Consider the following 19,218-nt stretch of genomic DNA (forward strand, 5'->3'; position numbering starts at 1 on the left):
GCACCCTGCACCCTCATTGCATGCTGGATGTGATCATGAAAAAAACCAAAATGTACTATCAGTGGTCACCTCAGAGCACCTAAGTGCTTGCACCCTGAAGTGCAAGCAGGATCCAGAATACTGGAAGTGTCATTCCATCTATGGACCCCTAGGAAAACCGCAGTCCCAGAGTTTAGTAACCTAGCCAAGATACTGTAGAGGACTCAAACCCTGGGGTAGCCGCCAAATTCTCTAAGTTTACAGAAGACCTAGGGCCTGCCAGCGGCCATGTCCATCTGAGACCCACAGGTCCAGTACGTCAGGCACTGAAGAGGACGCCCTAGGCGCGCGCTGCGCAGGCGCAAGATGACCAAAAGGGCCCGGGCCCTCTAGGCTGCGCAGGCGCAGGGGCTGCTCCCGGCGAGTCCCGACGGCGGCGGCGGCGACTGAGGGGCCGGGGCGTGGAGCAGCGGTGTGGTGGCGGCGGGCGGCAACGGAGCAGCCATGAGGGCAGGGCCCAGTCACAGACAGTGAGTCCTGGTGGAATGGGAATGGATAGCGGGGGGAAAGGGGGTGACCTGGTGGAAGATTACGCTGATTCGAGGGGTGGGCTTTGCCCTTTGGGGACTGAGGGGTGTGGGGGAGGGACAGTTTGAGGTGATGCTGAAAGAATTTGGGTCGTGGGTAGCCAGGTCGGGAGTCCAAGAGTTGGACGTCTTGGCGGAGGGAAGGGGTTGAACGCTGAGGCGTGAAGGCGTTCACGGCAGGGTCAGTGTCCTGCGCTCCCCCGTTTGTCATCATCCCTTCCCCCAGGAGCTTTGGTCGCCTCTCCCTTTCCGCTTCTTTCAGAGAATGGTTGTTGGGGGAGGGTGGTGGAGGATGAAAGCCCTGCTGGAGCTGAAGAAGCCAACTCTGAACCCGGCAGGGAAGAGACGGTCGCCCAGCGTAGTAGGCTGTCCTGGGTAAAGGGTGGGAGTTGGGTACCCGCCGTTTAAAGCTGGGAGGGGTCTAGGGAAAAGGGATAAAGGTTTGGAGTCAGACACATTCAAGAGTAAGTCCACCACTGATAAAACTGATAGATAACCTTGAGCAGGGCCCACTTCTTCTTTCTGAACCTTTGGAAGATGTCGGACTTCAGACAGGTTTTTGCAAGCATCGTGTAGGTGGTTGAGATTGTTTATGAAAATTGTAAATTGTAAGTACCGTGTAAATGTCGATATATTATCAACACTATCAATGCATTATGGAGCTTATTGTTACTAATAGAATGACTGATTTCTCTGTTAAGGTGAAACGTGTTGTTTGTAAAACCTCAGTAGACAAATATGAGCTTTCTACAAAGGCACAGCAGATCAAGTGCAAAAATACCAGTTTCTTCTGTGATGTGACAAATTAGCTGTCAGACTTGTGCAGAAAAAAATACCATACTCTGGCACTTTTACAAATGGTGTGTAGCTCCTCACCCAAGAGGAAGGAAATAGAGAATGGAGGACCAAATGCTTTCCGAAGGTAGCTATCTCAGATTCCCTTGTAATACAGTTGGCACTGAAGTGCTTTGAGTTGAGGAACCTAGTTTGAGACAAGCTGGGAGGGCTGTCTAATGAGGGTTGTGCAAATATAAATTGCTTACATTTTTTTTTTTTTTGCAGTTCTGGGGATTGAACTCTGGACCTGGGGCTACTCCTCCAGCCCAAAACTTAATTTTCTTCTTCGTCTTCTCTTTCTTCTTCTTTTTTTTTTTTTTTTTGCTATGCTGGGAATCAAACCCAGGATTTCATACACATTAGGCAAGTGTTTTACCATGGTAAAACACTTGCCTAATGTGTATGAAAGCTACCTTCCAGCCCCTGTTATTTTATCTATTTATTTTGTACTGGGGATTGAACCCAGGGTCACTTTATTACTGCGCTATATCCCTACATCTCTAGTGCTTTTTTTTTTTTTTTTTTTAATAGGCACGCACCATCATGTCCAGCTTGCTGATGGTCTAAATTGCCGAGTGTGGCCTTGCATTTACAATCCTCCTGCCTCAGCCTACTGAGTCATTGGGATTACAGGTGTGCACTACCTCATCCACCCTTGACTATTTTGCAGCTCAAATATACATACAGCAACTTTTTAGCTCCCTTTTTTGGGGGGTGGGGTACTGAGGATTTAACCCAGGGGCAATATACCACTGAGCTACATCCCCAGCCCTTTATTTTTTGTTTTTAGGCAGGGTCTCACTAAGTTGCTTAGGACCTCGATAGGTTGCTGAGACTGGCATTGAACTTGTGATCCTCCTGTCTCAGCCTCAACAGATGCTAGGATTATTAATTATTTTTAAAATTAAAGGCATGTGCTACTTTGCTCATTTTAGCACCTTTTTTTAAAAATTATTTTTTAATATTAATTTTTTTTGGGATACCAAGAATTGAACCCAGGTGTGCTTAACCACTGAACACATCCCCAATCCATTTTATTTTGAGACAGGGTCTTGCTAAGTTACTGAGGACCTTGCTAAATTTCTGAGGCTGGCTTTGAACTTTTGATCCTTCTGCCTCAGCCTCTCAAGATGTTGGGATTATATAAGTGTGCACCAGTGGGCCTGGCTGTTGTTTTAATCTACTCTGCTTGTTTGTGAAACCTGCTAGGTGGAGTGAAAAAGGCATCAATTGTGCAGGAACCCAAGAAATGGTGATTTCTTTGAGAGACTGGAAGAACACTTCTGAGCCTTATTATTAAGGATAGACAAAGTAAAGGACAGATTAGATTATTTGCTTCCAGAGAGAGGAAATTGTTTTCTAGCCGTAGCTTTTGAAAAAAAGTTTCCAAACTCCCTTTAGAGACAGATGCTTTAGTTTTTTTTGGTTTTGTGGATTGAGAGCTTAAAATGTTGGGGCTTTTTAGAAGTTGGTGAGTAAAGGTAGGGAATGGCTATACTAAATCTTTGAAGATTGACAGATATGAGGAATGAATTATTTTACAGGTAGGGTAGAAACAAAACTGAGTTTTCATTACCTTCTCTATGTAGTAAAATGTATTTTATCTTTTCCTGAAAATGCACAGTGATGTATAATTTTAAACTTGCTGCTCTTTCTAGTTCCTTGGCTCTTTCAATAAATTCTTTGTCCATAACATTGATTCTTCTTCTTTTTTAATTACTATTTTTTTATTAGTTATTGATGAACCTTTATTTATTTAATTGCTTATATGTGGTGCTGAGAATCAAACCCAGTGCCTCATGCATGCTAGGCAAGCGCTGTACCACTGAGCCACAACTCCAGCCCCTAATTATTCTTTTCTAAGATAGTTTAAAAAAATCAGACTGGGTGTCCTCATGCATTCCTATATGATGGCAACTCTGGAGGCTAAAGCAGGAGGATCACAAATTTTAGGCCAGCCTGAGCAATTTAGCAAGGCCTTAAGCAACTAAAGGAGATCCTGTCTCAAAACAAAAATAAAATGGGCTGGGGATGTGGTTCAGTGATAAAATGTCTTTGGGTTCAGTCCCCATTACCCCCCCCCAAAAAAAAAAAAAAAAAAAACCAAAACCAAACCAGCTGGGATGGGATGTAGCTCAGTTGTAGAACACTGCCCAAACATGTGCAAGCCCTGGATCTGATCCCAAGTACTGCAAACAGAAAGTATTTTAGTTGCCACAGGTCATTATGGAATATAGGTTTATTCTGTCTTTACCACATGGTAGATGAAATAGAAGCAGAAAATGTTGTAGCTGCCCTATTTATTTATATTTGGTGCTGGGGAGTGAACCCATGGGTGCTCCACCACTGAGTTACTTCCCCAGCCTTTTTATTTTTTATTTTGAGACAGAGTCTCACTAAGTTGCTGAGGCCCTCTAAAATTCTGAGGCTGGCCTCAAACTTGTGTTCTTCTTGCCTCAGTCTCCTAAATTACTGGAATTACAGAAATGTGCCACTGTGCCTGCTTGTGCATTGATTGATTGATTGATTGATTGATTGATTGCAGTACCGGGGATTGACCTAGGGCTTTGTACAGGGTAGGCAAGTGCTGTACCACAGAGCTACATCCCTATTCTTTAACATTTATTTTATTTTTAATATTTATTTTTTAGTTGTAGTTGGACACAATATCTTTGTTTTATTTATTTTTATGTGGTGCTGAGGATCGAACCCGGGGCCTTGCACGTGCTACAATCCCACAATCCCAGCCCCTGAACATTTATTTTAAATGTTGGTAATTCATATGTCCTATACGAAAATTTCCATAAGTTCAAACAAGTTTATAAATGTCATCTGTGTTATAATAAAATAATATATATTTCTTCAGCTATAATGAGAATTTCTTATCCTTTCTTTTTTTTCTCTTTCCTATTTATGGAAACTTTTATGTTGTAAGTAACAGTCAACAGACAAGGACTTTTTTCCTGGAATAGGAAAGGAGGTAGCCAGTTTTTTGATTGCCTGTTGTGTGAGCGGCATGCCCAAGGTGTGCAATGAGCTGTGAGAATATAAGGTCTTCCAGTGAATCCCTAACATACCAAGGGTCAAAAGAAAATTAATAAGGTTTATTAACTCATTTTTATTCTCATAAAGTGAAACACTTTCACTTTTTCTTTTTTCTTTTTCTTTTCTGGTATTGGGATTGAATCCAGGGGTGCTTTGCCACTGAGCTATATTTTGAGAGCCATATTTATTTTTTTATTTTGAGACAGGATCTGAGTTGCTCAGGGCCTTGGTAAATTGTTGAGATTGGTTTCAAACTTATGATCTTCCTGCCTCAGCCTCCTGAGTCAGTGGCATTATAAACCTAAGCCACCATGCCCATCTTTATTCTTTATTTTATTTATTTAGAGTACTTAACCACTGAGTCCTTTTGCCAGTCCTTTTGTTTTTAATTTTCTTTTTTTAAATGTTTATGTCTTAATATTTATTTCTGGAGTTGTAGTTGGACACAATATCTTTTTTTTTTTTTTTTTAAAGAGAGAGTGAGGGGAGAGAGAGAGAATTTTAATATTTTATTTCTTAGTTTTCGGCAGACACAACATCTTTTTTTTTTTTTTTTAAAGAAAGTGAGAGAGGGAGAGAGGAATTTTTTTTTTTTAATATTCATTTTTTAGTTATCGGTGGACACAACATCTTTGTTCGTATGTGGTGCTGGGGATTAAACCCGGGGCCACACGCATGCCAGGCGAGTGCGGTACCGCTTGAGCCACATCCCCAGCCCCAGACACAACATCTTTGTATGTGGTGCTGAGGATCGAACCTAGGCCGCTCGCATTCCGGACGGGGGTGCTACCACTTGAGCCACATCCCCAGCCCATGGTCACAATATCTTTATTGTATTTATTTTATGAGATGCTGAGGAGCGAATCGAGGGTCTCACATGTGCTAGGTGAGTGATCTACCGCTGAGCCACAACCCCAGCACCTCCTCACCAGTTCTTTTTGTTTTTTATTTTGAGACGGGGCTTGCTAAGTTGCTAATATATCTTGTTTTCAGAGTTGCTAAAACATGAAGAAAGAAACAACTGTGTCTTCTAATTGTTGAAGTAGAATAAGTGTTCCATTATGGTTGAGATACAGCTTATTATGAGAAGTGATTAAAGGATGGTTGTAGGTATTAAACCTGCATGACAGGCCCTCACAGTTGGACAAGGAAGATAGGACATTCCAATTTCTTAGAGAAGTCTGAAAATGGAAAGAGAGAGGGCATTATTGATGTATATATCAGGACAAGCTGGAGGAGGAAATGAGCTAAGACTTTGGCAGAGTAACATCGTATAATGCAGCAGAGCAGGACAGGAAGCTTGGAAGATTTTCAAAAGAAACATGAGCCTAATACTTAGATTTGAAGTCTTAAAATATTATAGCGACTTAAAAATATTTCTAATATAATAAATTGAGAAGTGAGAGTAAATGTGAGAAGTAAAGTGGTCAGGGAAAGGGCTGAAACTTTACAGCTGACCAGAGTGGGGATAAGTGTGAAGTCACTTTACTTTTGGTGAGAGGTGAATACTTTCTTACAGAAGTGTTTAATATCTATTTTTGTCTTTTCCCTGCCTCTCAAGATCTTGATTATGTGTCTCTCTGAGCTTTGACTTGGGGTGAAAAAGAATACAACAGGGCTGGGGATTTAGCTCAGTTGATGGAGTGCTTGCCCTGTATGCACAAGGCTCTGGGTTCAATCCCCAGCACCACCAAAAAACAAAACAAAACAAAACAAAAAAACCTTTACCACTGCACCACCATACCTGGCATAAGTTTTCTTTATTAAAGATGCATTGAAGCTGGATGCCGTGGCACATGCCTGTAATCCCAGCAGCTTGGGAGGCTGGAGCTGGAGGATCGAAAGTTCAAAGCCAACCTCAGCAATTTAGCATGGCCTAAGCAACTCAGCGAGACCCTGTCTCTAAAAATTCAAGAATAGGATTGAGGATGTGGCTCAGTGGTTGAGTGCCCCTGAGTTCAATCCCCCCGGTACCTCCTACCACCCAAAAAAGATACCTTGAGGGCTGGGGATGTGGCTCAAGCGGTAGCGCGCTCGCCTGGCATGCGTGTGGCCCGGGTTCGATCCTCAGCACCACATACAAACAAAGATGTTGTGTCCGCTGAAAACTAGAAAATAAATATTAAAATTCTCTCTCTAAAAAAAAAAAAAAAAGATACCTTGAATTGGATTTGATAGCTTATTTATAAAATAGTGGTTTGGTACGGTACTGGGTCATAAAACTGCCTAATGGGAAAATACAGGTCATTTAAGAAATGATTTAAAAGGCTTACTTGGATAGTGATTTTCTGAGAAATAACTGAAGGATGTGAAATATGAGAAATAACATAAGTATATATTTGTATGTATATTTTTTCCATCAGTAAGTCATAACTAGGCTTAAATACTTTAAACTTTGCTTTTGGTACGGGATTGAACTAAGGAGTATTTGACCACTGAGCCATATCCCCAGCCCTTTTTTATTTATTTTGGGACAGAGCCTTGCTAAGTTGCTTAGGGCCTCTCTAAATTGATAAGGCTTTGAATTTGACAGTCCTCTTCCTTAGCCTTCTGAGTTGCTGGAGGTGTTTACCACTGCACCCAGCATTTAAAAAAATTTTTTGGACTGGATTGGCCTTATTAAAAAATAGTAGGGTCTGTTCTTTATTTTTGGCGGGGGTTGATCCCAGAGGAGCTTTACCACTGAGCTATATCTATAGATGGGTTCTTGCTGAGTTGCCCAATCTCTATCTTTGAATTTGTGATCCTCCTGTCTCATCCTCTTGAGTAGCTGGGATTAAAGGTGTGTGCCACAGTGCCTGGCCTATTTTCTTTTTCTCCCTCTCTCGCTCTCTTTTTTTTTTTTGTCGTGCTGGGGATTGAACACAGGGTCTTGTGCATGTGAGGCAAGCATTCTACCAACTGAGCTGTATCCCCAGCCCTTTCTTTTCTTTCTTTCTCCCTCAAGACAGGGTCTCACTGAGTTGCTTAGCGCCTCACCATTGCTGAGGCTTGCTTTGAACTTGTGATCCTCCTGTCTCAGCCTCCCAAGCCACTGGGATTAGGGGCATGTACCACTGTGCCAGGCTTGGCGCTATTTCTTTAAAAAAATTTATTTTAGCCATTCTTGGTGGTACAGTGCTTAATCCAAGTTACTCTGGAAAACAAAGCAGGAGGAATGCAAATTCTAGGCCAGTTTCATCAATTTAGCAAGACTGTATTTGAGACAAAGTAGCTGGGTAGTGGCATACATCTTTAATCTCAGTGATTTGTGAGGCTTAGGCAGGAGGATTACAAATTCAAGGCCAGCCTCAGCAGTTTAGCAAAATCCTCTGCAAAGTCTCCCCCAAATTTAAATTCCTTTTAATATTGCTATTTTACTTTGAAAATTAATCAGTTGTGTTTTTTTTTTGTAGTCCTGGACAAATGCTGTACCGCTGAGTTGTAATTGCTGCCTATCCCCCTGCCCCTCCCATCCTCCCATTTTTTAACTTTGGGCCTTAAACAGTTGTGTATTCTTTTTTTTTTTTTTTTTTTTTTGCAGTGTTTGGGTCCTCTTGTGTACGCTAGCCAAGCCCTTTTTTTTTTTTTTTAAATATTTTTAGTTGTATATAGCACAATATCTTTATTTATTTATTTTTATGTGATGCTGAGGATCGAACCCAGTGCCTAACATATTCTAGGCAAGTGCTCTACCACTGAACCACAACCTCAATCAAGACCTCTTTTTTGTTTGTTTGTTTTGTAGTGCTGGGGATTGAACCCAGGACCGTATGCCCAAGACCTCTTTTTTGTTTCCTGGAAAATGGGGTTTTGCTCTGTTCAGGTTGGTCTTGAACTTGTTAACTCAAGTAATCCGATCCTGTTGCCTCAGTTGCCCTAGATGGTATTGCAGGTTTGTGTCACCATGCCTGGCTTAGTTTGTGTGTGTGTGTGTGGTGGTCATGGGGATTGAACCCAGAGGCACTTACAACTTAGCTACATCTCCAGTCCTTTTTATTTTTATTCATTTATTCATTTGTTTTTTGGGATACCAGGGACTGAACTCAGGGGCACTCAACCACTGAGCCACATTCCCAGCTCAATTTTGTATTTTTATTAGAGACACAGTCTCACTGAGTTACTTAGCAGCCTCGCTATTGCTAGGCTGGCTTTTTTTAACTTGTGATCCTCCTGTCTCAGCCTCCCAAGCTGCTGGGATTACAGGTGTGTGCTGGTGTGCGCCACCGTGCCTGGTTTCTTTTTATTTTATTTTTAACAATTTGAGATGGTCTTACTAAGTTGCTCAGGCTGGACTTGAAATTTGTAATCCTCCTGTCTCAGCTTTCTAGGAAGGTAGGATTACAGATGTGCGCCACTATGCCCAGCAGTGGTAGTGATGTATTCTTGATTTTTATGACTAAGATTAAAAATATTTTGTCAGTTCTTTTCTATTTTATTTGTTAGTTTGGTTTATTGTTAAGCATGATGCAATTAGCTTTCCTTATTCTACTCTCTTCCTGTCCTAGGACGCTGATGTGTCAACTAAAGATATGTCCTTTGCTTCAGTTCATGAAATAATTTTCAGTAGTGAGATTTAAAAAGTTAATTGGGGATTAATATGTGGATCTCATCCAAAGTCTAGCCAAGCTTTCTATTCTCACCAAGCATTGCTTAATAGACTGAAGCTTGGACTCTAAGAATTTTATGGCAAGAGGTATTCTTATATATTACTGAAATGTGTGTATTTTGGCTTCCAGGTGAGTGTTGATTTTCAGATTTGGGAAAACATTGAGAAAATTGGCTATGATTTTTTGGGTAGGTGGACTAGGTCCAGCACTGATTAACAACATTTCCCTCCTCATTTGGCACCCACCCTCTTCTTGCTGCTGTTGCTTTCTTCTGAGAGGCAGTTTGAATGGTTTGCCAATGTTTCTGTATCTTGTGTCTGCTCTGCTTTTTCCACAACTGCTCTGCTTTTCCATATAATCTCAAATTTCTGTCTTTTTTTGTGGTTGTGGTTCTGGGGATCAAACTTAGGGGGCTGTGCAAGTGCTCTACCACTGAGCTACATCTCGAGTCTCCAGTCTGTTCTTAGACTTCTTTTTTTTTTTTTTTTTTGGATATTGAACCCAGGCCTTTGAGCATGCTAGGCAAGTGCTGTACCACTGAGCTACATCCCTAGCCTTTTTAAAAAGTTTTACTTTGAGACAGGGTCTTGCTGAGTTGCCCAGACTGGCCTTGAATTTATGGTCCTCCTGTCTCAGCCTCCTGAGTAGCTAGGATTAGAAGGGTTTACCACCACAATTAGCTAGTAAGGGCTTTATTTTTTATTTTTGAAGAAAGAGAGAGAGAGAGTTTTTTTTAATATTTATTTTTTAGTTTTTGGCGGACACAACATCTTTGTTTGTATGTGGTGCTGAGGATCGAACCCGGGCCGCACGCATGCCAGGCGAGCGCGCTACTGCTTGAGCCACATCCCCAGCCCCTAGTAAGGGCTTTATTTAGATAAAGTAAGATTATTCCCAGACATGTTTGGTGATGCATGCCTGTAATCTGGTCAATATGGGAGGCTGAGGCAGGAATATCGAAAATTCAAAGTCAGCCTCAGATTTACCAAGACCCTGTCTCAAAATTAAAAATAAAAATGGGCTGATGATGTGTTTCAGTGACTAAGCTCCCTTGAGTTCAATACCCAGTGCAAAAAAAAAAAAAAAAAAATCCTATGTCTCACCTAAATATTTGCTTGCTCCTAATAAATTGTTAATTTAGTACATCTCTAACCCTATAATATTAATCTTCCTTAACTTTTATCTCAAAAGACTATATAGTGGAAATTATCTTTACTTATTTTTTACCTACCTGAAGGAAGTACTCTGAATTACTGAATGAGTTTACAGAGTTGACATGTATTTATGTTGCCTTTGTTTTTATGCTGTTAATCCTCACTCCCTTTTTTTTGGGAGGGGGGACTGGGGATTGAACTCAGGGACACTTGACTGCTGAACCACCTCCCTAGCCCTGTTTTTTTTTTTAAAGATTTTTTTTTTTTAGTTGTTGATATACCTTTATTTTGTTTCTTTACATGTGGTGCTGAGAATCTAACCCAGTGCCTCACACATGCCAGGTAAGTATGCTATTGTAGAACACGACTCCAGCCTCTGTTTTTTTTTTTTTTTTTTAAATATACTTCTTTTAGTTGTTGATGGACCTTTATTTTTATGTGGTGCTGAGAATCGAACCCAGTGCCTCACACATGCTAGGCAAGCTCATTTCCACTATTTTGTATTTTATTTAGAGACAGGGTCTCACTGAGTTGCTTAGTGCTTGGCTTTTGCTGAGGTTGGCTTTGAACTCGAGATCATCCTGCTTCAGCCTTTCAGGCAGCCGGGATTACAGTTGTGCACCACCACGCCCAAATACAAAATAAAAATGGGCTGATGATGTAGTCCAGTTTGTGAATCTCTCTTTGACCTTATATCACTGTTGCCTTTTTATCTCAATCTTCATCTTTCTGTCTCTGCTCTTTTTTTGGTTTTGGGGATTGAACCCAGGGCCTCATGAGTGCTAGGCTCTATCACCAAGGTAGATATCCAGCTCTACTATCTCTTTTTCACACCTCTTTGTCCTCACTGTTCCTCCAGTTAATGCTGAGTTTCTCACCTTCAGTTCATAAAAGTAGTTTTCCCCTTCCTTCTTCACTTCATCACAGTCTATTTTTTCTCAATTCTTGTAATTTTGTTTTGTCTGCATCACTCCACTGAAATTGCTTTGCACAGTGACCTAATTGTTAAACCAGATAACACTTTCAGTCCTTAATTTAGCTCTCTGCTTTTTTATTTTTTTAAAATATTTTTTAGTTGTCAATGAACCTTTATTTTATTTATTTATATGTGGTGCTAAGAATTGAACCAGTGCCTCACACATGTTAGGCAAGTGCTCTACCACTGAACTAGAACCCCAGCCCTCTGCTTCTTTTATTTTACTTTATTTTTCTATTTATTTATTTATTGATTGATTTTTGTGATACTGGGGATAGTACTCAGGGTCTTTTGCATGCTAGATGAGCACTCTACTACTGAGCTACATCTCCAGCTTTTTCTTTTTTTTGGCAGGGAGGGTACCCAGGATTGAACTCAGGGGCACTTGACCACTGAGCCACATCTCCAGCCCTATTTTGTATCTATTTAGAGACAGGGTCTCACTGAACTGTGATAATGTCCATTTCTCCCCCACCTCCCTTACTTCCTATTACTTATTAGTCTCCTTTTTTCCTACCAACTCCCTAAATGTTGCTGTTCTCAGTGATTATAGTTTTAGTCCTTTCCTCCTGTTCCTCCTCCTCCTGTCAGTGTCTCATGAGTGATAGGCAAGCAGTCTACCACTGAGCTATATAACTCCAATCACTTCTTCAATTCTGTACATATAATTCCTCCATTTCTCTGTATTTAATTTGCATCTTTTCCTCCAAAATCCATTCCATAGGCAAAATGGATACACTCTATTTATTCTCAGAAGTTATTATTGAAGGGAAAGCGAGGAACAAGAGATGGATAAGTGAGAAATGAAAGAAGGAGACCAGGCAGAGATACACTGGAGAGTTTGTCAGAGATGTCAAATAAAGGCCATCTCTCTATAGGAGAGAGCGGAAAAACAGGCTTGAGTTCTGGAACTTTTATGGGGGATTCTCAGGAATCAGAGCCAGGCGGGTCCTAATGCAGGTGGTTAAGGGTTGTGTTGGTATGAGGGAATGGTGAACCTCTGAACTTGCCATCCTCCTACCTTGGCCTCCTGGGTCACTTGGATTATGGGCATGAACCACCATCCCTAGCTTGTGATCATTGTGGTTTGATTGTGGTAGGTAAGAGGGAGAATGCAAGGTGAATAAGGCAGAGAACAATTGAAAATAACATTTGAAAGCTAGGGTAATGTGTTTCCCCTGGGGAAGGGGAATGATGTGAACTGATTTGTGATTATAAAGAATATCATGGTTGCTGCATGGATATGAATTGCAGAGGGGTATCAAGACTAGAGGCAAGGAAACCAGTTAGAAGACTCTTGGACTAATTCAGATGAGCATTGATTTAATGGCAACTTGGACAGGGATGATAAGGAGAGTTGTCTTTTGGAAATGAAGTTTATAGGGCGTACTCGGGGATTTTCATACCTGGGGGGATAAGGCAAAGAGAAATCATGGATAACATCTAAATTATTGGCTGAAGCAAATAGGTAAGTAAATGAACTTGTTCTTCATTGAGATAAGACTGTTGCAGAACATGTGTATCAAGAGTTCTGTTTTAGTCATGCCAAGGATGTTTGAAATAGAGATATAAAATAGACAGTTGGATAGAAAAGCCTGGTATTTCCTAGGAGATTCTGGGCTGGAATTATATACTTGGAAGTCATTAACATGGAGATGAAATTTGAATCTTGGAATTCATTCTGGAGGTAACCTGGGTATTGTTTGTAGATATAGTATAGAGATTTCAACGAGAAAGGAGCAGCCAGTGAGGTAAGTGGAAAATTAGGAAAGTGTTGTTATACAAACTTAGTAAAGAAGTGTTTTAGGAAGGAGTGGTCAACTGTTGAGAGGTCAGGTAAGAATAGAAAAGTACACATAGAGATTGACAACCTACAGATTAATGGTGATGTCTGTATTTAGTTGATTTAGATGAAGAAGAATTTAATCATTTTAAAATTTTTGTTGGATGACAACGAGGTTTTGTAAGCCAGTTTCTTTGTTTTTGAGGGGTGCTGGGGATCAAACTCAGGGCCTAGCATGTGCTAGGTAAATACTCTATCCCTGAGCTGTATCCTCACCCAGCCCCCCCCCCCCCCCTTTTTTTTGAGACAAGGTCTGCATGTTGTCCAGGTGGGCTTGGAACTCCTGGGTTAAAGTGATTCTCTTGCCTTAACCTCTCCAACAGGTAGGATTACAAAGGGTATGCCACTCTGCCTGGCTCAGCTGGAAGGCAGTTTCTTTGAAAAATTTCAGTTGTTACTAAATCTTTACTTATTGGTATTTTAATTGTATATGATGCTTTGTTGAATTATTATAATCTCTTGATTTTTATTTCTCTTTCCACATTTTTATTGGTGCATTATAGTAAATTGTACATAATGGTGGGCTTTGTTGTTACATATTCTTTTTTATTTGGTACTGGGGCTTGAACTCAGGGGCACTCCACCACTGAGCCACATCTTCAGCCCTATTTTGTATTTTATTTAGAGAAAGGGTCTTACTGAGTTGCTTAGTGCCTCACTTTTGCTGAGGCTGGCTTTGAACTTGTCAACCTCCTTCCTCAGCCTCCATAGTGGCTGGTATTACAGGCATGAGAAAGCGCCCTGTTACAATATTTTCTGTGCGCATAATTTAACAATATAATTTGGCTAACTTTGAATTGTGTTAATCTCTTAATATTTTTGTGACATTATTTTAGGGGGATTTCTGCTCTTCAAAACACTGTTTAGTGTTGTTATAAGCAATATAGATAACTGATGAGTGAATGAGACTGTTTTCATGGGATGGGTCCTTGATCTTGGAAAAGCATACTGGCTTGACCTTGGCCTTAGTATGCATTAGTTTTCCCATCTATCAAATGAGGCTAACAGGACCAGTTTAGCTCAGGTGGGTGGTTGTGAGGCATGACTACTAATGAAAATAATTGTAAAACACTTTTGCAAGTTCAAGTGTGATATAAACGTTAAATAATAGTTCTTTATTGGGATGTTGTGAAAATTAGCAATGTGATGTCTGTTAGAGGCCTTAAATTCCTTTTGAGAAAGGTGATACATTTTTATAAATACTATTTGAGGAAAAAAATAGCTCAGATTTAGGGAGAAGATATTGCTTCCCTAATTTTTGAAATGTAACAATTACGAAACAACTTCTTATTAAAGATATTTCTCAGTGCAGTGGTGCACACCTGTAATTCCACCTACTTGGGAGACCGAGGCAAGAAGATCGCCAAGTTCAAGGCTAGCCTTAGTTTTTTTTTAAATATATTTTTTTTAGTTGTAGTTGTACACAATGCCTTTATTTTATTCATTTTTATGTGGTGCTGAAGATCGAACCCAGTGCCTCGCATGTGCTAGATGAGCACTCTACCACTGAGCCATAACCCCAACCCCAAGGCTAGCCTTAGTTTAGCAAGGCCCTAAGCAATTTAGTGAGACCCTGTCTCAAAATAAAAAGTGAAAGGGTAATGTAGTTCAGTGGTTAAGTACCCCTAGGCTCAATCCCCAGGTTCCCCCCCCACCCAAAAAAAAAAATTTCCCTAAAGATTTATTATAATACCACTTTAAAGGGTTCCTAATATAAGAATTTTATGCTGGGCATGGTGGCACATGCCTGTAATCCCAGCAGCCAGGGAGATTGAAGCAAGGAGGATTGCAAGTTCAAAATCAGTCTTTGCAATGACGCCATACGCACCTCAGCAAGATCTTGTCTCAAAATATAAAAATAAAAAGGACTGGGGATGTGGCTCAGTAGTTAAACGCTCCTGGGTTCAATCCCCGGTGCCAACAAAAACCAAAACAAATAAACTTAATTATCTTGGCTATTTGGTGCTATCAGGGTTTGGGGGGGTTTGATTGCCACCCTATGGTAGTTACAATGCTGAACATTTAAAGTACTGGTGGGGTGATTTTTTGTCTATAATGTAAATCATTACAGTCAATCGATAGGACCACTCACAAGAAAATATTGAGAAAGCATTTTAATTTATTGTATGTGATGCCATGCAGACATTTTTTTTTAAAAATTATTTTTTAGTTATAATTGGACACAGTATCTTTATTTTATTTTTATGTGGTGCTGAGGATTGAACCCAGGGCCTCACATGTGCTAGGCAAGCGCTCTACCACTGAGCCACAATCCCAGCACCCCCATACAGACATTTTTATGTAGGGTTAGATGGTGGTTTCAATTAGAACTTGAAGAACGACAAGGTGCCATTTCAGGTAAAACTAGCACTCTTTGTTCCATTCCTGAGTCTAAATATAGAATCAGTGGCATCATTACCTCTAATGCACTTGGAAAATGCTTGAAATTTGAATCTGTTGAACTAAATTTTTCTCAGCCTCTAAAGTGGTATTAACAATAGATGAGCTTGGTGTGGTGGCACACTCCTGTAATCCCCCAAACTAGGGAGGCTGAAGCAGGAGGATCGAAAATTGGAGGCCAGCCTCAGCAACTTAGTGAGGCCTTAAGTTACTTAGCAAAGCCCTGTCACAAAATAAAAAATAAAAATGGCTGGGGATATGGGCTGGGGATGTGGCTCAAGCGGTAGCGTGCTCACCTGGCACGTGTGCAGCCTGGGTTCATCCTCAGCACCACATACAAATAAAGATGTTGTGTCCGATGAAAACGAAGAAATAAATATTAAAATTATCTCTCCCTCTCTCTCTCTTAAAAAAAAAAAGAAAACATAGAAATAAATTTAAAAAAAAATGGCTGGGGATATGGCTCAGTGGTAAAGCATCCCTAGGTTCAGTCCCTGGTACCAAAACAAACCAAAAACAGCAGAGGAAAAAATCAGGATATTTCTTAAAACTGGTAAAGGAAAACTGAAATGGTTAAGCAATAGAATGCTTAGAGCTTTATCCTGTTGACAACGCGTTTGGTATCTTGGGTATCCCGTTTGGTATAGGGACCTATGTATTGCTAATTTTAGAACAAAGTGATATGAAGATACTAGTTTATAATAGGTTGGAATTAAATCTTTCTGGAATTTAAGTTCTCCTATAATCCATTACATCTTTGCATCTAGGACAAGTAAAAGGTTGGTATTTTTTGCCTCTTTAATGGGAAGACTGTGCATACTTTTGTACCAAGCATTATTTGCTTTTTTTTTTTTTTTTAATATTTTATGTTTTAGTTATCTGCGGACACAACATCTTTGTTTGTATGTGGTGCTGAGGATCGAACCCGGGCCGCACGCATGCCAGGCGAGCGCGCTACCGCTTTAGCCACATCCCCAGCCCGCATTATTTGCTTTTATTTCACATTTGGTGACTAGAAAAGAGATCCTTGAATGGCCTACTTGCACAGAAAAGGCAGTTGAGTAAGCTTATTTTCTTGGATATATTTTATTTTTATGATTGTATAAAGAATTTTTAAAAAATGTTTATTTTTTAGTTGTAGTTGGACACAATACCTTGATTTTATTTATTTTTATGTGTTGCTGAGGATTGAACCCAGGGCCTCCACGTGCTAGGCTAGTGCTCTACTGCTGAGCCGCAACCCCAGCCCAGTATTAAGACTTTTTTGTTATTTGTTTTCATCATTTGCTTTGTTCATTGTAGACTGAGGATTGTCTTCCAATACACTATGTTCATAGCTAAAGGTTTATTTTATGTTCTTATTTTAGTTCCTTTTTTGAGGGGAGTGAATTGAACCTGGGACACTTTACCACTGTGCTACATCCCCAGCCCTTTTTAAAAATTCTTTAATTTGAGACAGGGTCCTGCTAAATTGCCCAGGCTGGCCTTCAACTTGTGATCCTCCTGTCTCTGACTCCTGTGTTACTGGGATTACAGATTTGCCTCACCCTGCCTGGCTTTATTTTAGTTTCTTTGGATTGGATTTGCAGTTTATCTGTATCTGTATGTTTAATGGCTTTCTTCTCAGATTAGGCATTTCACAAAACTGCCTTTTTTTTTTTTTTTTTCAGTGATAGGGATTGAACCAAGGGCCTCATACACAGTAGGACAGAGCTCTGCCATGGACTTCATCCCTATTCTGACTAAGATTTTTTATATTTTTAGATGGTGTTTTTCTCTGTTGTCTAAGTTGTATTTGAACCCTGGGCTCACACAGTCCTTCTGACTCAACCTCTTGAGTATCTGGGACTATGGGTGTGTGCTACTGTGCTTGATATGCTAAATATTTTTAGGAATGTATTACTTACATGAGATATCCTTTTTTAAAATTTTTTTCATTTAGGCTAGTCAGAGTTTCCTCTCCAAGTTTTTGGTAATACCACTAAGCCAAAATGTCTTTACGATTATTTGAAGAAAGAACTATTTTTCTGAGGGTTGGGGCTGCTGCAGTTCTAGGGATTGAACCCCAGGGCCTAAAATGTGCTAGGCAAGTGCTCTACTATTTTTGTTACTGGGGATTCAACCCAGGGGCATTTAATCACTGACTCATGTTCACAGACCTTTTTTATTTTATTTTGAGACATAGTCTCACTAAGTTGCTTAGGGCCTTGTTAAGTTGCTGAGGCTGGCTTTGAATTTGCAATCCTCCTGCCTCTGCCTCCCCAGTCATGGGGATTACAAGGGTGTGCCACCCCTCTTGGCTCATCCCCAGTACTTTTGTTTACTTTGATACAGTACCTTGCTAAGTTGCCGAGGGTCTTACCAAGTTGCTGAGGCTGGCCTTGAATTTGTGATCCTCCTGCCTGAGCCTCCTGAGTCACTGAGATGAGGGCATGTTCCACCATGCCTGGCAAGTGCTCTACTCTTGAGCTTTATCTCCAGCTCTTTTTTATTTTTAGGGGGACAGGGTACAAGGTCCTTAGCATTTGGATGACCATCTTCAGTGACAGATGCCATTTATTATGTATAATATAATGCACAAAAAAATCATGTATTGCTGCCATTTTAAGGAAAAATATTTCTCTTTCCCACCCAAGGGCCTTTCTGAGAAAGGCTCACCACTCCCTCATACCAATACAACATTAGGACCCGCCTCGCTCTGATTTCTGAGTGTCCCCCATAAAAGTCCCAGAATTCAAGACTGTTTTGTCCCTTTCTCTTATAGAGAGATGGCCTTTATTTGTCAGCTCTGACAAACAAACTCTTCTGTGCATCTCTGCCTGGTCTCTGTCTTTTATTTCTTTTTTACCTGTCTCTCATTCCTCACTTTCCCTTCACAGGGACTCTTGCTAAATTATCCAGGTTGTCCTCAAATTTGTGATCCTTGTCGCTCAATCTCCTGAATATGGATAAAGTAAGTTTCCACCACTATCTTAACAATGCAGAATATAGTATATGTATTTAGACTGCGTGTTTCTTATGTGACTTATTTGTTCATGATGTTTGAATATTTTCACCTTTGGCTTTTTGTCTATTTTACTAACTTATAAAAGTTCTTTGTATATTGTAGTCATCAACTGTTTTTGTTTGTTTGCTTGTTTTGGTGCTGGGGATTAAACTCAGGGGCACTGGACCACTGAGCCACATCCTGAGCCCTATTTTGTATTTTATTTAGAGGCAGGGTCTCATTGAGTTGCTTTGCTTAGTGCCTCACTTTTGCTGAGACTGGCTTTGAACTCGACATCCTCATGCCTCAGCCTCTCAGCCTCCCCAGCCGCTGGGATTACAGGTGTTTGTGTGCCACAGTGCTGGAATCAACTGTTTTTAATAAGCATTGCACGTACTCTTCAAAGCTATGAATAAGAAGTGAAAAGCCAGGCTGTTGAATCAGATGATAATCCAAGATGTTGTTTGGTTAAATTAATTGCTTGCTTTGGTTATTTAAACAATGGTAAGCTTCTTTTGTCTCTCTCCTTTCAGAGATATATAGAAAAGGCTCCTTCTGTTTGAAATAAAGTGTTGACTCTCTGTTGGCTATAATTTGATTTTTCTGGCTGGCATAGCCTTCTTTTTGTTTTCTGTCTTCTGACAGATTATAGGATTGTGGGGAAACAGCGTCCAGGGCTTTTTCAGGAACTGTGCCATTTTATCTACAGGAGAAGCCATTGGCTTTGGCACTAGAAGAAAATTGGCTCTGCATTTAAAGATGCCAAATCATGCTTGATTCACAATTTTGCTGTCTCATTTTCTCTGTGTGTGTGAAACTTTT

At 40.4% G+C, this 19,218-nt stretch overlaps 1 protein-coding gene across 2 annotated transcripts in view; it reads left to right on the forward strand.

The window, feature by feature from the left end:
• Window positions 1–406: 406 nt before the first annotated feature.
• Fam222b (family with sequence similarity 222 member B) overlaps window positions 407–19,218 on the forward strand; it is a 75,654-nt gene continuing 56,842 nt past the window's right edge. Inside the window, exon 1 of one of the 2 annotated variants that reach the window (XM_027924506.3) lies at window positions 407–509. The gene's annotated coding sequence lies outside the window, so the exon portion shown is untranslated. Of the gene's footprint in view, window positions 510–10,207; window positions 10,534–19,218 lie in introns of those variants that run through there. The other variant, XM_071603217.1, reaches the window with a different exon arrangement.

This window comes from Marmota flaviventris, chromosome 17, assembly GCF_047511675.1.
Source record: "Marmota flaviventris isolate mMarFla1 chromosome 17, mMarFla1.hap1, whole genome shotgun sequence".
NCBI lineage: Eukaryota > Metazoa > Chordata > Mammalia > Rodentia > Sciuridae > Marmota > Marmota flaviventris.